We start from the raw sequence: 21197 nt of genomic DNA, 5'->3' as shown, positions 1-21197 counted from the left end.
CAATCCTTCCATCCGTGGGAATAGTCTCTTCACCCCAAGGTGTTTGCGGAGATTTGTCTCAGATGGGCCACGCCGGAGATAGATCTCAATGACCTAAATATGTATAGCTTAGAGGAGAGAAGGGAAAGAGGTGATATGATAGCAACTTTCAAGTACATTAAAGGGTTTAGTAAAACTGAGGCTGTGGGTATTTTACATAAAATGGAAAATTCAAGAACAAGGGGTCATGAGCTCAAGCTAAAGGGTAGTAGATTCAGAAGTAATTTGAGGAAGCACTTCTTTACTTCCTCAAGAGGTAGTAGCAACAAACACTGTGGGGGACTTTAAAAATGCATGGGACAAGCATAGGGCTATCCTACGAACTTGATAAGTTTATACTGTTAGGTAAGGTCGGGCAGACTTGCTGGGCCTATGGCTCTTATCTGCCGTCAATATCTATGTTTCTATGTTTCTATCTGATGGCATCCAGACTCAATTGCAAGCTACCCCTATACGGGTCGAGGTCCAGGGATCCCCAGACAGAGCTGATAGATGCCTTAGCGGTACCTCGGGGGATCAGCCTAACTTACATTTTTCCACCGTTACCACTTCTATCTCGTGTAGTGGCACGCATCAAACAGGAGCGAGCTTTGGCCATTCTGATTGCTCCATCGTGGCTGCGGAGGACGTGGTTTGTGGATCTGGTAGGAATGTCATCCTCTCCACTGTGGAGGTTTCCCTGTCGCAGGGATCTGCTGGAACAGGGCCCTTTTCAACATCAGAATCTAGATTCTCTGAGGCTGACTGCATGGAGATTGAACGCCAAGTCTTGGCCAAGAGAGGCTTTTCTGAAAATGTGATTGATGCTCTAATTCAGGCAAGGAAGCCAGTCACTCATCGCATCTACCATAAGGTGTGGAGGACCTACTTGTCCTGGTGTGAGAAGCATGGATATCCATGGCACAAGGTGAAGGTATCCAGGATTCTGTCCTTTCTCCAAGATGGTTTGGAGAAGGGTTTTGCCGCCAGTTCCTTAAAGGTACAGATATCAGCATTATCCGTCTTGTTGCATAGGAGGCTCGCTGAGCTCCCTAACATTCAATCTTTTGTTCAGGCTCTGTCTAGAATCAGGCCTGTCTTTAGACAGTCTGCTCCTCCATGGAGCTTTAACTTGGTCCTTAGGGTATTGCAGAAGGTTCCGTTTGAGCCATTGCATTCCGTTGACATTAAGATTCTGTCCTGGAAGGTTCTCTTCATGTTGGCTATTGCATTGGCACGCAGAGTATCTGAATTGGCTGCCTTGCAATGTGAGCATCCTTATCTGGTTTTTCATGCGGATAAGGCTGTACTTCGCACTGGTTTCTTCCCAAGGTTGTGTCTAACCGTACCATCAAGCAGGAAATAGTTGTTCCTTCTTTGTGTCCTAACCCTTATTCTTCTAAGGAGAGGTTACTTCATAACCTGGATGTGGTTCGTGCCTTAAAGTTCTATCTTCAGGCTACGAAGGATTTCAGACAGTCTACATCTCTTTTTGTGGTGTATTCAGGGAAGCGCAGAGGGCATCTTCTACTTCTTTGTCCTTTTGGTTGAGGAGCTTGATTCGCTTGGCCTATGAGACAGCGGGACATAAGCCTCCTCAGAGGATCACGGCTCATTCAACTAGAGCTGTGGCTTCGTCTTGGGCCTTCAAGAATGAGGCCTCTATGGAGCAAATTTGTAAGGCGGCTACCTGGTCCATCTTACACACTTTTACAAAGTTTTACAAGTTTGACGTTTTTGCTTCTGCGGAAGCTGTTCTTGGGAGAGAGGTTTTGCAGGCTGTGGTGCCCTCAGATTAGGGTCCGCCTTTTACCCTCCCGGTTTCATTCAGTGTCCTCTAGAGCTTGGGTATATGTTACCAACAGTAATGAATAAAGCCGTGGACTCTCCTTCCCTTTAGATGGAAAACATAAATTATGCTTACCTGATAATTTAATTTCCATCGAGGGGAGGAGAGTCCACGGCTGCCGCCCGTAGCTCCGATGGGCGGACCTAAATTTAATTAATCTTCTGGCACCATTTATACCCTGATATTGCTCCTACTGTTCCTTGTTCCCTCGGCAGAATGACTGGGGGATGAGGGAAGTGGGGGAGGTATTTAAGCCTTTGGCTGGGGTGGCTTTGCCTCCTCCTGGTGGCCAGGTTCTTAATTCCCAATAGTAATGAATGAAGCCGTGGACTCTCCTCCTCTCGATTGAAATGAAATTATCAGGTAAGCATAATTTATGTTTTTATTATTATTTATAAACTTTGTGGCATTAAACTACTTAGGGCCAAATTACAAGTGGAGTGCTATTGTTAGCGCGAGGAGCGTGAACGCGAGATCCGTGCTGTTCAAATTACTGCAAATTTGTTTGTGCGAACTTGCGGTAATTTACTATCCCTACATTTTCTATGGGTAGCGATGAATGGTAATATGCGCTCGTATTACAAGTTGAAAGTAAATGTGATTGCACAAATGGTTGTCCTTCATCCCAGCGGCGGTCCATCTTCTTATCTTCATCCCGGCAGCAGCAGTGGCGGCGGTGATTTTCATCCATCTTCAAAGCTTCAACACGGAGGTTCTCTTCATGTGGTCACCAGTCGCACACTAAATTTTGAATGTGAGGTACCCCTTTTATATAGGGGTACCCTTGCATTCCTATTGGCTGTTTTTCATGTTCAAATTCAAATCAGCCAATGAAATAAAAGCTTTCTCTACAGCCAATAGAATGAAAGCTTTCTCTATAGGCTGAGTTAAATTATTTTTTTTAAGATAAGGGAGTTTTTATTTTTTTTACACTGGCGAGCAAAAAAGCTAATTGCCAGTTTAAGGCAATTCCAGCCAAATACTCTTTTCAGAGTAGTTGTTTTTAGTGGGGGGGTTAATGTTAGAAGGTGTACATTTTTATCACAAAAAGAGCTTGATCACTTTAGGACAATCCCTTACCAATGACTCTTCCTTTTAAGGGCGATTTGTAGTTTAGTTTTAAAATAGTTTTTTTTTTTTTTTTGGGTTAGGGGTTTTTATTTTGAGGTTTTAGAATATGCATAACTCATTTTTATTTTCGGTAATTTTGTTTAATGTTAGGGTTTGTTATTTTTTGTAATCTTATTTTTTTTTTTTTTAAAGGGATAGGAAAGTCAGAATTAAACTTGCATACAGATAGAGCATGCAATTTTAAAACACTTTTAAATTCACTTCTAGTTTCAAATGTGCTTCATTCTCTTGGCATCCCTTGTTGAAAAATAATATGTACATATCCTATACTAGTGGGAGTTAGCTGCTGATTGGTGCCTGCACACATTTGTCTCTTGTGATTTGCTAACTAGATGTGTTCAGCTACAAGTCAGTAGTGAAATGCTGTTTTTTTAACAAAGGATAACAAGAGAATTAAGCAAATTTTATAATAGAAGTAATTTGGAAAGTCGTTTAAAATTGTTTTATCCAAATAATGAAAGAAGACTTTAAGGTTTTCTGTCCCTTTAAGTAATGTAAGGCTTTTTTTTTGGGGGGGGGGTTGGTAACGGTAGGTTTTTTTGTTTTTTTAAAGGTAAGATTAGATTTATTTTTTACTTTCACAGTTAAATTTTTATTTTTTTAAAGGTAGTTATTTATTTTGGGTTAACTTAGGGGGTTTATATGTTAGTGGGTTATTTTATGTTGGGGGCTGTCGGCTTAAGGGTTGATAGTGTAGTGGGGACTTTGTGGTGGGCTATGTGTCGGTTTATGGGTTATTAGAGTAGGGGTCTTATGGCGATTCCGGTTAGCGCATGAATAGGGTGACTTCTATGGGGGAATAGGTTATCGCGATAGTGTAAGTTCGGCTTTTTGCGCTCATCTGGTTAGTGCTGGATTGATAACTTTTTACTTTCAGTTTGTAAAACCAGCACAACCCAAAGAGCGCAAAAAGTTTACTTCTAGCGCAGTAAACACTTTAGCGAAAGCGCTAAATTAGCGCTCTACTTGTAACCAACGCCTATTTAGCAAGTATAACAGAGAGGCTTAATTAATACATTTGGCCTATTACACTCCATGTAAGGAGGCTGCAAAGTGTACTGAATGTTACAATAGTGGAACAGCACTGCTTAAAAAAACATCTTTCTGTTTTTGTGCCAGATGATCAAAAACTTGATGACAAGAAGAGAAATCATGGAAATGTGTGTGTGTGTGTGGGGGGGGGGGGGGTTAAACATATTATATGTGTCTCTTCTTCATATCCAGAACTCTGCATAACTTTGCCTTTCTAAAAAATTTTGAGGGACCTCACAGCGCAGACAAGGCTTTTAAGATAATCTCGCCAGAGCAGAGAGTTTTAGATGGTCAGGCCCTTTTAATTTTGTTTATAGGGGTGTAAATTAAAATATATATATATATATATATACATACATTATTTACATTTATATTGTTTCATGTTAATAATTTTCATTAATGCAAACTCAGCCTTACTGAAAGTCGAAGCTTGTAAGCCTAGATTCTTGGTGGATAGTATAGATCCTTGTCTTGTATTGAAAGGTGAAGACAGCAGGTGCTTGGTGGAGATGGTGAGAATGTCTTCTTGATGATGAAAGTAGGGAGTTTATTGTACAGGTGGATACTAAGTGGTAAGAGTCGTGAGAGTAGGTGCTTGGTTAATAGAGAGGTGAAGGCGAAGAGGGCAAGGTTTGGGGGATATCTAGTAGGGGTTGAACGTTAAAAGTTGAAAGAGCAGTTGTCATGGATGAAAGTAGCAATACTATTGCTAAATGAAAGGTGAAATTAATAGGCAATTATGCTTGATAAATATTGTGAGATGGACTTGTACGAAAAGATAACTGATGTATATATTCTAAGCTTGTATATTTCAAAGGAAGGTGGCAAAAAGTGAAAATGATGTATGGCTCCCTGCTGATCATGGGGTGTATTTGGTGCTGATGAGACTCCTAAGCTGAACAAGGATGCATGAGTCATGAGGTCAGAGTTAGCAGAAGTAAAGTGAATAAGTATTAAAAAAAGATTTTTCAGCAGTGAATGGGAAGAAATTTAGAAAAGGTGAAGAACATCTATGGTTAGTATTGAGCATAGAAGAGAAAGGTTATCTTTGTTAACTCAGAGAGCAAGTTGATGTGTTACTTTTGAAAGAATGACACATTATTTAAGTCACTGAATCAGAAGATACTGAATGATTGTGTCAGGAGTTTAACACTGGGCCTTTGCTGGTTAAAGGGGCCATTGGGCTTATCTGTGTTATTTCCTAATGTAATTGATGTGGCTCTTCTTTACAGTTCTCATATTTTGTCAATTTAGTATTTTGCAATGTTCATCCAGATTCACTATGTTGTGAATAGTTTTGAGACACTTTATTACTCTGATTGTGCTTAATTCTTGCTTTAAACTTTCCTTATTTCAAGTGGTTATTTTGGCTACCTTTTGGCTTCCATTCTACTTTAGAATTTTGGTAATGCATTCCACAATTATGTCATCTTTGTCTTTCTGCCCTCATCCTGTCGAGTCAAGTGACAGACATTTGAAACTACCCTTCAACAAGGCCATTTCATACCACACCTGCAGAAAATCTGCCCAGCAAGTGTCTGCCCTGGCCCAGAGGATCACTGCAGTTTGATTTATCATCAGAAGTAGAAATGCCAGGCAGAGCATTTGAGAAACATAAGTATAAATACCTGTGCTTCCATTGTTAGATATATTTTGGAATAATAGGCATTATCAGGTAATTCTGTGCATACATGACAGGCCAGCGCATAATTGAGACTTTTGCTTGTTGATGTCCTTGTCATACTCTTCCTAATGCAATGCATATTTGTGCATGTGTACCTATTACTTCTTAGCCAGAGCAGTGCTAGATATATTATAATACAGCTTGGTAGCTTGGTCCTGGATGCAGTTTCTAAACGATTTATTTCACCCTTCACTATTTGTTGCAACCTTCAGTGATATTTTCAAATTGTGCGGCCAATGCAAAACATTTAAACTTGTTTTTTTTTTTTCTCAACAAAGTAGTAGTTTAGAGGTAGCTGCCTTCCCATGAAGATAACACTTTGCCAGTTGTCTTTAATTGACTGTGCGGTTGCTTATTGTGTTCCTGGTTCAGTTAGGCTTGGATTGTAGATGCAGATAGTATTCTTGTTAGCTTGTTATACTGGTCTTCTTAAGTTGTGGTCACTTTGGGTCTGTTTGGTCTTGCTTTGGATGAAAATTATTTGGTTTCAGAAAACCTCTTTAGTGTGCATTGTACTGCTGCCTTATAAATATACAGGTTAGCTGTAATTTGGCACTGGTAAAAATTTTCATCATTCAGGGGAACAACTTGTCCTCGAATTGCTTCATTAAGCTCCATTGACAACAAAAAGTATTTCAACTAATGCCGTTCTTCAAAGGCCATAACAGGAGCACTAGTAGAAGCACTAACAGAATGGTATTACTAGATTTAATATCAGGTGTTAATCATTAAAGATATATATATCTCACATGTTATCATTTGATTAACATATATGATGTCACAACACTTTTAACAGAGTTAATGTATTCATAACGAATAAGTATCAATTACAATACTGTACTATGTTGCAATTATATGCATACATGTACTTTTTCATTTTATTTTACTTATCCATGCTTGCTCATATTTTTCAGGCTGTGAAAATTTCCCTCTATATTCTTGAGACAGTTCTATCTATCTCATCTAATTGTTCAGAAGCATACCAACTGCCTCAGTTACCTATTCTTCATACCTTGATGCATTTCAGACTGAATAGAGCAGCTGAATATAGCAAACCCAAGAAATATTCATTATATTATCATATTCCACTTTATATTCATCTTATTTGGATCACTCTCCTAAGGTTACAAATGATGATACTGATAACCCTGGTCCATTTTGAGATCCTATGGATAGAAAAATGGAGACAAACATTAAGAGAACAATTTAGTTTTTTAAAGTACAATATGTCACACCCTAGTGGCTATGTCTTTTAATATCAAAGCCATCCCTAATAAAACATCTCATGGTAGGTATACCAAGGCTATGCTAGACCCAGCTATGCCAGACCCTTGTAAAGCCACTAGTACTACATACCTAATGAAGCTTGGCATGGTGGCAGATAATATTAACAATACTGTGTTTAGGTTGCAGCATTTTGGAACAGATGCCAGTTTCAAAACAAATATTTTTTACTTCCTTTTGGGGTTAATATGCTGTTTTGACAGAGCCTAGCTTGATTGATTTCGAAGCATATTGCATTCCTTTCAGCCGTGTTTTCAATCTCAATTTTCAAGATTTATTTATAAAATATTTTACCAGGAAGGATACATTGAAATTTCTGTCGTTTTCAAGTATGTCCTCGGACCGCAAAACATTGCATTGATACAATAGGGTACAATAAAATACAAAAACAATAATAATACACAATATATGCAAACATTTAACATAGAGCAGGTACGAAATATTTAATCAACCATGACAGGAGCATTCTGTTTTGAGATATGTATAGAGGGATCTCTTAGGATTTTAGGCTTGGGGAAGTTTTTAAAGTGTGAGGGAGGTCATTCCATAATTGTGGCGCTCTGTAGGAAAAGGATCGAGCTGCTTTCTTTTTGTATTGAGGCAAGCTAAATAATGTGCTGTTATTGGATCGGAGGTTATAGGAGGTGGGAATAACAGGGGAGAGCATTCTGTTCAGGTAGGGTGGGAGCTTCCCAGAAAGGCTCTTAAAGACAAGGCAGGAAAGATGGAGGGTGCGTCTGGAGTCCAGCGACAGCCAGTTTAGTTCTTTTAGCATGTCACAATGGTGGGTCCTGTAGTTACATTGTAGCACAAAGCGGCAGAACGAGTTATATAATGTATTTAGTTTATTAAGGTGAGTTTGTGGAGCAGGTGCATATACTATGTCCCCATAATCCAAGATAGGTATCAGCATTTGCTGTACAATCTTTTCCTTTACTGTAGGGCTGAGGCAAGATTTGTTTCTGTACAGGGCAAGTTTTTCTATGTGGAGTCCAAAAGATATATTGGGGTCTAACAACATACCTAAGTATTTAAAAGAGTGGACTGCGGTCAGCGTGCAATTGGATTTTGTTTTGATGTGAAGATGGGAATTTTGTAATTTTTGTAATTTAGGTCCCGTTCCAAAGATCATTGTGACAGTTTTGTCAGTGTTTAGGAAGAGTTTGTTTTTCGAGATCCACTTTTCTACCTCTGTGAAACTGGTCTTGCAGCACTGCTTCAAGCTGCGGCAGATCACATTTGTTTGCATAGATTACCGTGTCGTCTGCATACATGTGTACAGTTGAGGATTTGCAGACTTTAGGCAAATCATTTATAAATAATGTGAATAGTAGGGGGCTGAGAATTGAACCTTGGGGAACACCACACGTGACTGGGAGAGGGAGTCACTGTTAGAAACAGAGACATATTGTGATCGATCCGATACATATGATTTAAACCAGGTTAACGGGCGATCAGCAATACCAGAGTTTTTTAGTTTGAGAAGTAGTATGTCATGGTCCACTGTGTCAAAAGCCTTAGCAAAATCAAGGAAAATAGCTCCAGTTAGGTCTCCTTGTTCCATGCCAGTTTGGATGTCGTTGCAAACTTTTAGGAGGGCAGTTGTAGTGGAGTGATTCGGTCTAAAACCTGATTGATCAGGGGTCAGATAGTTAGAAAGTTGATAATACTCGCATAATTGCGTATGGACACATTTTTCTAAGATTTTTGACAATACAGGGAGCAATGATATAGGGCGATAGTTAGAAACCAAGGTTAACTCCCCACTTTTATGAATAGGCACTACTCTTGCAGTTTTCCAGAGTTTGGGTATGTATCCAGACACCAAGGATTTGTTAATTAGGGTTGTGACAGGCTTAGCAATTTCCGGCGCACTGAGCTTCAACAGCATTGCTGGGATTTAATCAGGTCCTGACTGGTTTTTCATTTTTAGATTATTGAGGTGTTTCTTAATGACATTGAATGGTACAGGTCTAAAATTGAACTTCTCTATATTGGGTCTTTGCTGTTTTAGTGGGGCCTGATCCACATTTGTAGCTTCAGGATGTGTGCCATTTATTAGTTTGTCAATCAGGGTGGTGGAGCATCCGACAAAATAATTGTTAAAGGCATTTGCTACTTCTAAGGGGAGTTCCAGGTTTTGGTTATCCACATTGACAGTGGAGGCTTGGGAGTGGATTGGTGGATTTTGTAAGTTATTTATGAGTTTCCAAAACTTTCTAGGGTTAGATATATTATTGTGCAGATTTTCACAGAAATATTGTGCCTTAGCCAATTTTGTTTGTTTAGTACATATATTTTGCCATTGTCTATATACACAGTGATCATTCATAGAGCCAGTATGCTTGAACTTTGACCACAATGAATCCCAAAATTGGTACATTTGAATGAGGTCAGCTGTGATCCAATTCAAGTGTGCTCCTTTTACTCTCACCTTACGCAGCGGGGCATGTAAATTCCAAACTTGTAGGAGTTCAGACTGAAAGAATTCAACTGCAGAGTCTAGATCTGGGATTAGGTTTAATCTGTGCCAGGGGAGGTTCTTGATGTCATTTAGAAATGATTGAAGATTAAATTTTTTAAAGGACCTGGTGATTTTAACCTTGGGAGAGGATTTAGTAGCCTTTATTTTGCGCACACAGTACACTAAGCAGTGGTCACTGAAATTGTTAGGGAGAACACCTGCCTCCTGGATTCGGTCGGGAGAAGTGGAGAGAATCCAGTCAAGCAGGGTATGATTATGGCTTTTGATGTTTATGCGAGTTGGGGAGGAGATTAATTGTGTTAGCTGCAAAGATTTAAACAGCGAGTGACGACTGTTATTTTTTGGATTCAGCCAATCGATGTTAAAATCTCCAAAAAACAAAATTTCACTTTTTGGGTTTTGAGTTATGGATTCACTAAGGAGCTGTGCTATGTCCGAAATGGAATGCACAGGGGAGCTAGGTGGGCGGTAGATTCCTGCAACAATGATTGATTTACTGCACGGGATCTCAATTTTGCCAGAAAGGAAATCAAAGGTGGCAGGAGAGCTAGATTTTTGTATGGCGGTGAACTTTGTGGAGTTGTCAACATAAATTACAATGCCGCCTCCTCTCTTTGCTCTGTCAATTCTATGGCATGAATACCCATGTATTGCAATGGAAGAGTCAGGTATTTTTGCAGTTAGCCATGATTCAGAGATCACAATGATTTTTGGCTTGTATTGTAAACACCAAGCTTGTAGTGCATCGATTTTTGGAAGTAAGCTGCGTATATTACAGTGCACAAAGGAGAGGCCTTTTTTAGCTGGAATGCTAGGAATGGAATTTGCTGGGGGACCAGGGTTAGACTCTACATCATTTGCAAGGGCAAGTAGCATAAGGAATAGGAATTTGGGCATAGTTTTTGTTTGGCTATATAGTGAGTGGCATACTTTCTAATTTTGTGCAGATAGCAAGTCTGTTGTTTGTAGAAGTCTCTGATGCCTCAACTTCAGGTTTTTTTTTATGTGATAAAGAAGTTACCTTTATAGAATTCAAGAATGCTCTGCCGACATATATTCTTTTGTCGGATATTTGTTTTTTGTAGATTTTGTATATTAGACAATATTTCACAATTGTTTCTATTTTTCTCAATCCAAAGATATTCATAGAGTTCTGACACAGTAATGCAAAACCAGGTTATACTTCCATTTGCTTCTGTTTCCCAAGAAAAAAAAAGGTTTGTGGCAAACTGTATTTTGAAATTGTGTATTGAACAAACATGAAAGTTCTGAATTGAATCTCTTTTGATGCTAATCAGTATCATTTTTCCAAAAGAGTATATGGTGGTGGTCCTCAGATACATATCATATTACAGTAGCTACTGCTTATCAGCATTCTGACTGCATGATGAGAAAGACAATTTTCAGTTTGTTTGTCCTTCGGGTTTCCAGTGTCCTCATGAACACTTACAAATGTTCAAGTAATATGTATTGCAGAACTCAGTATATCATTATCTGGATGCTACTTTAAGCATCATGACTTTGTCATGTCTTTTCTGGCCAAGCATGGTTGTATGTTCAATATGAAATACATATCCTATGTAAGAGTTTGTCATGACCAAATCTAGTCTAAATTATCATTCACTATTACCAGCCTGTGTCTTCTATGTTATATTCATATATTCTACCCATTAGCCAAGTTGTCTTTAGGTGCTATTTTTCCTAAAATGTGGGATTTCATCTCAGTAGGGTGTGTAGTGCATTTGTCACTATCACAGCAATATAAAATATTCATTGTGGATGGATGAGTTACAAAGGTGGTAAATTGAATACCAATATTGAACATGCCATCTGCAGCAGAAAATAGTGCCCTATTAAGAAAGTTAAATCGGTCTGCATGATAATCTAATAGTGGAATAGCCATGTGCAATCTTAAACACATATAACTATATTTCACTGGGCCTATTCTAATTGTTCAGGAGCTGAGGCAATGCATTGGGGGAAGTAATGATAAGCTTACTCATTGTTGGATGATTCATTATCATCCATACGTTCTTGCAGATTTCATCTATTTTCCTGTGCTTTAAAGGGACTTGAAAGTGATGTAGCATAACTGTAAAAAGCTGACAAGAAAATATCACCTGAGAATCTCTATGTAAAAAGGGAAGATATTTTAACTAATAATTTCTTCAGCTCACCAGAGTAAGTGCTCTGTGAACAGTTATGCTGCAGATGCTGTAAAGCTGCAAGTTGGGGAAAAAAACACAATAGCTAATCAGCATCAGCAGGTCATGCAATGCTTTGCTGTGATTTCATGAGATTTCACTATAATCTCATGAGATTTCACAGTAAACTTCCTTAAGGGACAGTTCACCCAAATTTTTTCTTCCCTTTAAATTATTCCCTGCTAGAGTGTGTTCAATTGTTTACAAGTAGCTCCTTTGTTCTTATTTCAGCATTTGAAATAGCTGATTTAGTCTGTGGTATCCTAACCTATTCTGACAGCCAGCAGAGGAAGTTACACTCTCAGTGGGGTGCAGGATAGTTAAGTAATACAATTATAATTCCATTGTTCTCTCTATGTATTGAGCTTTGGTGTTCCAGACAAATTTAAGATAAGGAAGCAAGTCTGTGTTCACAAAGTAATAACATAATAAGATCTGATATTACCTTTAGTTGAAATAGTTTTTATTGAGTGCAAGACATCACAACAAAATAAATGTACATGTAACAAATCTAGGCCACCAATGACCCAACCCACACCGGGTTTAACAATGTATGATGACATAGAAAGGTTTGAACAAAAATAAGAGACCCAGTCCGCTGTCGGGTCCTCGGCAGTCCAGTTGCACTTTTCTTTTCCTCTTTTTTTGTGAAAATACAATACAAAAATAAGGCAAAAGTATACAAAAGTAACAAAAATAAAAGCATATGTAATTTTAACATTAATAACAATAAACCTGTCAGAATGCTATGTGCTTAATTTTCAACCTCCTGTCTCTGGTCATCTCAGTCATGTCTTTATTTGTGCTATACTTTATGTCTGTTGCTCCTTCTCAGCCTCACTCTATTGTGTAGATTATCAGGAATTCCTATCAGCTCCCCCCATTATCCAGTAGAACCAGATTTTCCCAAAAGTGTCCATCTTATTTTGTAAGTGGGCAGCTGTCTCATGCATAGTGTACACACCGGCCAATTTGTTGGTTACCTCCGACCATGTCGGTACTGCTGTCTTCCAGTGTTTGGCTATTGTGGTCCTAACTGTAGTGAAGATTATTCTGAGAAAAGTATTTATGTGGGAATTGTATCCCTGGGTTCTAGTATTTAATAAAGCCTGAGGGGCACTGATGATTATTCGGTCTCCAATTAGGTTAGACAAGAGGTCTGAGGTCTGATCCCATATGTTTTTAACCTTGGGACATTCCCACCACATATGTATATATGTACCTTTGGTCTTACACCCTCTATAACAGAGATTGGAGTTCCCCTTTACCGAGTGTGCTACTCTCTCCGGACCCTGATATTACCTTTAAAGGGACAGTATACACAAATTTTAATATAACTGCATGTAATAGACACTACTATAAAGAATAATATGCACAGATACTGATAACTGATATAAAATATAGTATAATACTGTTTTAAAACTTACTTAGAAGCTTCCAGTTTAGCTCTGTTTGAAAGGTTACTGGAACACCCACTGCAAGTGAGAAATATTAGACCCCCCCCCCACTTCCTTTGCATATGAACAGAGCCTTTACACAAACAGGAGCAAGCTGGAGTAGGTATACGTCGGAATTCTCCTAAAATATAGTATAATACTGTTTTAAAACTTACTTAGAAGCTTCCAGTTTAGCTCTGTTTGAAAGGTTACTGGAACACCCACTGCAAGTGAGAAATATTAGACCCCCCCCCCCCCCACTTCCTTTGCATATGAACAGAGCCTTTACACAAACAGGAGCAAGCTGGAGTAGGTATACGTCGGAATTCTCCTAAAATTTTGGGGCTTGGTCAGGAGTCTGAAAATCAGAGCAATGTTATTTAAAAATAAGCAAAACTATCTATTTAAAAAAAAACCTTTATGGGCTATATAAATAGATCATCTATGCAAAGAAAAAAACAAGAGTATAATGTCCCTTTAAATTCAACCCATTGTAATAGGCTGTTGTTTTAAAGCAGAAAACTAGCTACTTTATATACAAAAATAAAACTGAGAATGCAGTTGGTATAAGAAGTCATTGAAAATACATTAATGGAAAAACATTTTTACAGTGTACTGCCCCTTTAAATTGAATAGGAAAATGACATGAGCCTGGAGTGTATCCATATTTGAAACAAATTAGGGTCATTGAGCTGGTCCTTGAGCTTTGTTGAAAGTTGTGACTGATGATAATTGTCTTTGTGTGGACAGCTAGAGCAGAGCGCCTTCCTGTAGTGCGTGGAATGATCCAGATTACTGAGGCTGTGTTCCCATGCTCACCTAAAATTCTCTCTCTGCTCCAATTTAGAGACTGGTGGTTCAGGGAGAAATCAGATCAGTCTGAGCAGACCTAGTCTTCCTGTTAATGTAGTGTTTAGAATTCCTGGGTGGGCGTGAACATTCTGTGTATGATCTCAAGCTTCATTTAGAGAAACAATGACCCTCTGGGGAATATTGCTGTAGGAGGGACAACAGGACAGAGCTCCTAACAGGTGGCAATCGCACAATAGGAAAGATGTTTGGGAACTCTGCTGTTTGATATGGTGAATCCTCAGATTGACAAATCCCACCAAGATATGCCCAGCACAACCCTGACTCTGCTCCATATTTTTCTAGTTACAACCTGGCTACTCAGCTCTGCCCCCCATACCACAAAAGTTCTACCACTTCTCCTCCCAGTACTGGGTGAAGTATTTTTCCTGTTGGTAGTTAAGTTGCAGATATCTGAGCAGAGTTTTATACGTGGCCATAAGAGACTTCGTAAGAAGCGCCTGATGGGTTTTTGTAGTATTCATTTCTATTTGTGAGATGCCCTTTTTGGTTCTTATAAATGGTTCTTTGTGAGAGATTGATTGAGCTTTGCCAGTTTTTGATGCTATTTTGATTGAGCCTCTGCAGACTTTTTGAGTGAGCTATGGGATTTTAAGGATGGCTCTGGGCATGAATTGTGAGTCACTGCAGCAACACAGTCAGTACTGAAACTCACTCGTTTTTAGATGCCACTGCCCACATCTAAGTAATACATCTATGATCTTACACATTGCATTTAAGAATGGAACACATGGTTTTCCTTGTATTTTTTATTTTTAGCATCCTTTTTTATATTATTATTATTAGTAGTATTATTTTAATTGTTGCTGTCTGGGGAGTTAAATTACTGAAAAATAGGACATAATGAAAGTATATTAAAAAGTTTTTTTTAACTACACCTAAACATTTTATATTACAATCTCATTTAAGTCACACTGACACACAATGTTTTGAGTTTCTTCTCCAGATCACACTAGTAATGATTTCACACTATGAAAGGGAGTCATGAATGAAATTAGGTTGTAGGGTAACTATTGACAGGGTGTGAATGACTAGTTGCACCAATCAGGATTTTTATTTTAGTCAGAGGAGGCATTTACAGTACTATACGCCTGTTGAAAGACTGTACAAGTGATCTAGTCTCCTACTAATTCATGTTCTTCCAGTGTTTTTCCAAGGACCTATACAATGGGCACACCAACCAACTGATTTTACCGACCACCCGGCTAAAATTTAAGGCAATATTAAGCTGAAATTAGTTAATATTTTTTTCAAAACATTTTCATTAAATCAATTTTTTTCTTAATATGGGAAGAGTCCACAGCTGCATTCCTTACTTGTGGCAATTCCGAACCTGGCCACCAGGAGGAGGCAAAGACACCCCAGCCAAAGGCTTCAATACCTCCCCCACTTCCTCATAACCCAAGTCATTCTTTGCCTTTCGTCACAGGAGGTTGGCAGAGAAGTGCTAGAAGATTTCGTAGTAGTCTCTTATGAAGGGTAGTACTCTTCAAGATGGGACTGGAGTTTTAAGTAGTCCTGTCAGCCTCTCAGTGAGAGCATGGATGAAAGTCTTTCTGTGAAACCATCCCGACTCATATTAACAGCTCCATAAGCAATCAGCGTTAACGAGTTTCGCTGCCTGCTTTCTTCACTCAAGTCCATGTCAGAAGCAACGTTACTATCTGTCAAGCTTGAAGGACTGTGTTACTGTTCCACGGCATAGATTCTCGTAAGATTGTTTCATTTTTTATACATTAATGATAACGCAAGAAGACAGGGTCACAGTGTGACTCCTTTTATCTGTATAGAATCAAGGGTTAATATCTCTGAGGGGGATTATTGAACAGTGGGGACTAATCTTATATGTTTGATTTTATGCTGCTTTTATGTGTGAGATGTTATGGGCTCAAAGGCTGTTATGGAATATACAGGTTTCACTTTCACTTTGAGAGCTGTGCAGCTTATAAGCTTGGTGCGCTTTTTCTCTTAGCAGTGACAGTCCTGCATTGTGCACCATGTGATTCATTCCCTCTTTCCTAACCGGGTGTCTATCAGAGAGGTATCATAAATCTCTGTTCTGTCTGGGACATAGTGGGTGGTGAGTGCCCTAGCTATTGGGGTATAAGGTGCCATTTTTTTTAATAAAATAAGATTGTTTTATTTCTGCAGTTGAGTAATTCCTGTTTATATTGTGAGGAGGCCTTAGATCCACCCTCTCAATTATGTGCCATATGCCTTGATAATGTGATATCAAACATGTTTGATATCACTGAGTCGTCCACCTCTGAGGAGTTCCAGTGAGGTGCGTACCCTACATTCTTATCCCTCTACAAGAAAAGGGGACAAAATAATTAATGAAAGTATATTGATGACTTTTTTTTATACATACGATTTATTATTTTATATTACCATCTCAAAGTGTTTAATGTCCCTTTAAGAAAGATGTTTCAGCATACTGGATATTTGTTTTAACCGGCGGTGGCTGTTGCCACGGTTGCTGGAGCAGCTATCTACTGGTGCGACTCCTTACGGGATCTGATCGAGGGGGAGGGTCCCCTCGACGTTATTCAGGCAAGAATTATGGCGTTGAGGGTTGCTAATTCTTTTATCTGTGATGCTAATAAACAGATTATTCGCCTAAATGCTACGGCTTCAGCTTTTTCTGTTCAGGCCCATCGGGCTCTGGCTGAAGTCATGGTCTGCGGATATGACTTCTAAGTCTAGACGTCTTTCCCTCCCCTTTAAGGGAATCATTTTATTTGGTCCAGGCCTGGATTAAATTATCTCCATGGTCACAGGGGGCAAGAGAATATGAACTAGTCTAAGGGACAATTTTCTTTCTTTTCGTTCTGATAAAGCCCATGTCAGCAGTCCTCCGCTAACCCGGAGCAAAACAAGAGCTCTTGGAAGCAGGCTCAGTCCTGGAATAAATCCAAGCAGAGCAAGAAGCCCGTCGAGTCTAAGTCGGCATGAATGGGTGGTCCCTGGTCCTATTCTGGATTCTGTAGGGGGAAGACTGTTGCTCTTTTCAGTCGCTTTGTTCAGGGACGTGCAGGATTCATGGGTCCTGGAGGTCATAGCTCAGGGTTACAAGATAGGTTTCAAGTCTCACCCACCCAATGGCAGATTCCTCCTCTCTCTCCTGTCTTCCTGACCAGATAGGTAGGAAGTATTTCTGGGGTGCGTACGGGATCTGTCCTCTTAGGAGTTCTGGTGTCTATCGCAGTGAGAGGTTTGGGATACTATTCAAACCTTTTTCGTGGTCCCAAAGAAGGAGGGGACTTTCCATCCGATTCTGGACCTAAAGTGCTTAAACAAGTTTTTAAATGTCCCCTCGTTCAAGATGGAGACAATAAGGTCCATTCTTCCCCTTGTTCGAGAAGGGGCAGTTCATGACCACGATAGATCTTAAGGATGCTCCCTTCACGTACCAATCCTTAAGAAGCACTTCCAGTTTATTGCACTTCCGTTTGGTCTAGCTACGGCTCCAAGAAATTTTTCGAAGGGTGGACCATTCAGAATCTCTCCTCTGTCTTCTTCGATCCCATGGATGGAATATAAATATAGAGGGAGTTTTCTTGTATAAAGTACTAGGATAGAATTCATGGGTACTATAATAGAATGAGAATATTTCTAACAGACCAGAGACGTTGCAAGCTACCTTCAACATGTCTTGCCCTCCAGACCCTCCTTAAGGCCATCTGTGGCTCGGTGTATGGAGGTGATTGGTCTCATGGTGTCCAGCATGGACATAATTTCCTTTGCCAGGTTTCACCTCAGACTGTTGCAACTGTGCATGCTGAAGCAGTGGAACGGCGATCATTCTGATCTGTTTCAACAGATTTCTCTGGACTACCGTTCGAGAGAATCGCTTTCTTGGTGTTTTTGTCCGGATCTCTTGTCCTAAGGGACGTCCGTCTTAAGACCATCCGGGGTGATTGTGACTACGGTTGCGAGTCCATCAGGATGGGGAGCTGTTTAGGGTGTCAGGAAGGCACAGGGCCTATGGACTCAGGAGGAAAGCTCCCTCCCAATCTTATTTTGGCTCTTTGGGCAATATACAATGCTCTGAAGGCTTGGCCTCTGCTGAGTTTGTCCCATTTTATCAGATTCCAATCAGACAATACAACCTCAGTGGCTTACATCATCCATCAGGGGGGGAACGAGAAGCTCCCTAGCTATGAGGGAAGTATCTTAGATTCTGGAGTGGACGGAGACCCACATTTGTTCACTGTCAGTGATCCACATTCCGGTGTGGGCAATTGGGAAGCGGATTTCCTCAACAGACAATCCTTTCATCCAGGGGAATGATCTCTCCATTTGCAAGCAGAAGATCTTATGACGTCTCAATACCAAGCTACCCAGATATGGGTCGAGGTACAGGGATCCTCATTAGCGGTGCCTTGGAGGTTCCATCTAATTTACCTTTTCCGGCTGTTACCACTTCTTCCTAGTGTAGTGGCTCAAATCAAGCAGGCATCAGTGATACTGATTGCTCCGTCTTGGCCGTGAAGGATATCGTTTGCGGATCTAGTGGGGATGTCATCATCTCCTCTGTGGAAGTTACCTTGTTGCAGGTATCTGCTGACCAAGGTCTCTTTGTTCATCAATATCTAGATTCTCTGAGGCTGACTGCGTGGAGATTGAACGCTTAGTCCTAGCCAAGAGAGGGTTTTCTGAGAGAGTTATTTTTTCTCTCATTCAAGCTTGTAAGCTAGTTGCTCGTCGCATCTATCATAAGGTGTGAAGGACCTACTTATTCTGTTCTCCAGGATGTACTGGAGAAGGGCTTTTTGCAAGTCCCCTGATGGGACAGATTTTGGTCCTGTCTGTGTTACTGCACAAGAGGGTCGCTGAGCTTCCAGATGTGCAATCATTTGTTAAGGCTCTGCTAGGATCAGGCCTGTGTTTAGTTCGAATGCTCCTCCTTGAAGTTTAAATCTTGTTCTTAAGGTTTTGCAACGGGCTCCGTTGGAGCCTATGCATGAAGTAGACTTTAAATTGTTGTCTTGGAAGGTTCCTTTTCTACTGGCTATTGCTTCTGCGTGCAGAGTATCTGTGATTGCTGCCTTGCAATGCGTCCCTCCTTATCTGGCTTTCCATGCTGATAAGGCTGTTCTACGAACCAAGTTAGGTTTTCTTCCTAAGGTTGTGTCAATTCGCAACATCAATCAAGAGATTGTGGTTCCTTTCTTATGCCCTAATCCTTCTTCATCAAAGGAACGTTTACAATGTAATTCTGGATGTGGTTTGTGTCTTGAAGTTCTTTCTTCAGGCTACAAAGGAATTTAGACAAACTTCTTTCTTTGTTTGTTCTCCTTTCTAGGAAGCATAGGGGTCAAAGGGCCTCTTTGACTTCCTTATCTTTTTGGCTGAGGAGTGTCATCCATTTCGCATAGAGCCAGCGGGACATAAGCCTCCTCTGAGGATTATGGCTCATTCTAAGAGAGCAGTGGTTTCCTCTTGGGCCTTCAAAAATTAGGCCTCTATGAATCAGATCTGTAAGGCGACTACCTGGTCCTCCTTACATACTTTTTCCAAATTTTACGAGTTTGATGTTTTTGCTTCTGCTGAAGCAGCCTTCGGGAGAAAGGTTTTACAGGCTATGGTGCCCTCAGATTTAGGGTCCGTCTCTCTTTTTTCCATCCCGTTAGCATTCCGTGTACTCTAGAGCTCGGGTATATGTTTCCCACAAGTAAGGAATGCAACTGTGGACTCTTCCCATATTAAGAATGAAAACATAAATTATGCTTACCTGATAATTTCCTTTCCTTCTGTATGGGAAGAGCCCACAGCTCCCGCCCGTGTTCTCCGATGGGCGGCCCTAAATTTAATTTTATTCTTCTGGCACCTTTTTCACCCTGATATTTCTCCTAATGTTCCCTGTTCCCTCTGCAGGATGACTGGGGTTATGAGGAAGTGGGGGAGGTATTTAGGCTTGGGTGTCTTTGCCTCCTCCTGGTGGCCAGGTTCAGTATTCCCCATAAGTAAGGAATGCAGATGTGGACTCTTCCCATTCAGAAGGAAAGGAAATTATCAGGTAAGCATAATTTATGTTTTTTTTATTTTGATGCTTCTTGGAAAACCTGGTCAACATTTCTTGTCTATAGTTTTTGATTATTCTCAGATTGCTTTTTTCCTTATGAAAATATTCAAGGATGATTTTTGTTAAAGGCCAGATATAGCTAGAGCAGGGTGTTATTAAAGGGACAGTTTACTCTAAAATGTTCTTCCCTTTAATTTGTTCCCAATGATCCACTTTACCTGCTGGAGTGTATTAAATTGTTTACAAGTACTTCCATTAACCTTATATTGGCGTTTGAATAAGTTTATTTAGCCTGTGGTATCCCCACCCATCCTGAAAGTTTTTCAGTAGAAGAAATTACACTCCCAGTGGGTTATAGAAGAGATAATGCAATAAAATGTTAATTTTTCATTGTTCTCTCCAAGTATTGGTTATTGGTTTATGGAGAGATATAAATTAAAGAAGCAGGTATATTTACACAATGTGATAAAGTAATGAGATCTGGTTATACCTACAAGCTCAAACCATTTTATTAGGTTGTGGCTTTAAAACACAAAATCAGCTAATTCACATACACAAATAAGCCTTAAAAAAATCTCATACATTTTATACTCTGTAACTGATGTAACTGGAAACACATTAAGGGAAAAACAATTTTATAGTATACTGTCCCTTTAACAAGGGATAGGTTAAAAAAGATTGACTTTGATGTATTCACTCATTCAAAAGGTAGATAAAAGAGAGACCAGAGCAAATGTGTAATCACAGTGACAAGAACAAAGAGGAATCACTGCTAATTGCTTTAAAATGAGACATTGATATTCTGACTATAGAGAGGAGGAAATCCAAACCAATACAGCATAGTAATTTCTCAGGGTGGGCTATGGTGGACGATTCAACGAATTGTGATTACAAAGAGGTTAGAGATGATTAAACATAAACAATAATAGGAGAGATGCTTAAAGAAATAAGACAAAGATGAAGGCAAAGATAAGGAATTGACCCAGGTTTTTATCTGTGAGTAATATGTAACCTGTGCTTGAATAACTATGCATGGCCCAATAACATAATTACTACAATAAAGAAATTAGAGAAGGAAATATAGAATTATAGTAAAAGAGAGGAAAGTGGTGGGATAGAAGTGAACATGAAAAGGATCAAAGTAAAGGACAATGAGAATGTGAATGTGCCGTAGGT

The 21197-nt window shown here is 39.6% G+C and overlaps 1 protein-coding gene across 1 annotated transcript in view; it reads left to right on the top strand.

Moving 5' to 3' along the window:
- KCNN3 (potassium calcium-activated channel subfamily N member 3) overlaps positions 1–21197 on the top strand; it is a 457853-nt gene that overhangs the window by 263580 nt on the left and 173076 nt on the right.

The sequence above is a fragment of the Bombina bombina genome, chromosome 1 (assembly GCF_027579735.1).
Source record: "Bombina bombina isolate aBomBom1 chromosome 1, aBomBom1.pri, whole genome shotgun sequence".
NCBI lineage: Eukaryota > Metazoa > Chordata > Amphibia > Anura > Bombinatoridae > Bombina > Bombina bombina.
This window is presented reverse-complemented; position numbering and strand designations above follow the sequence as displayed.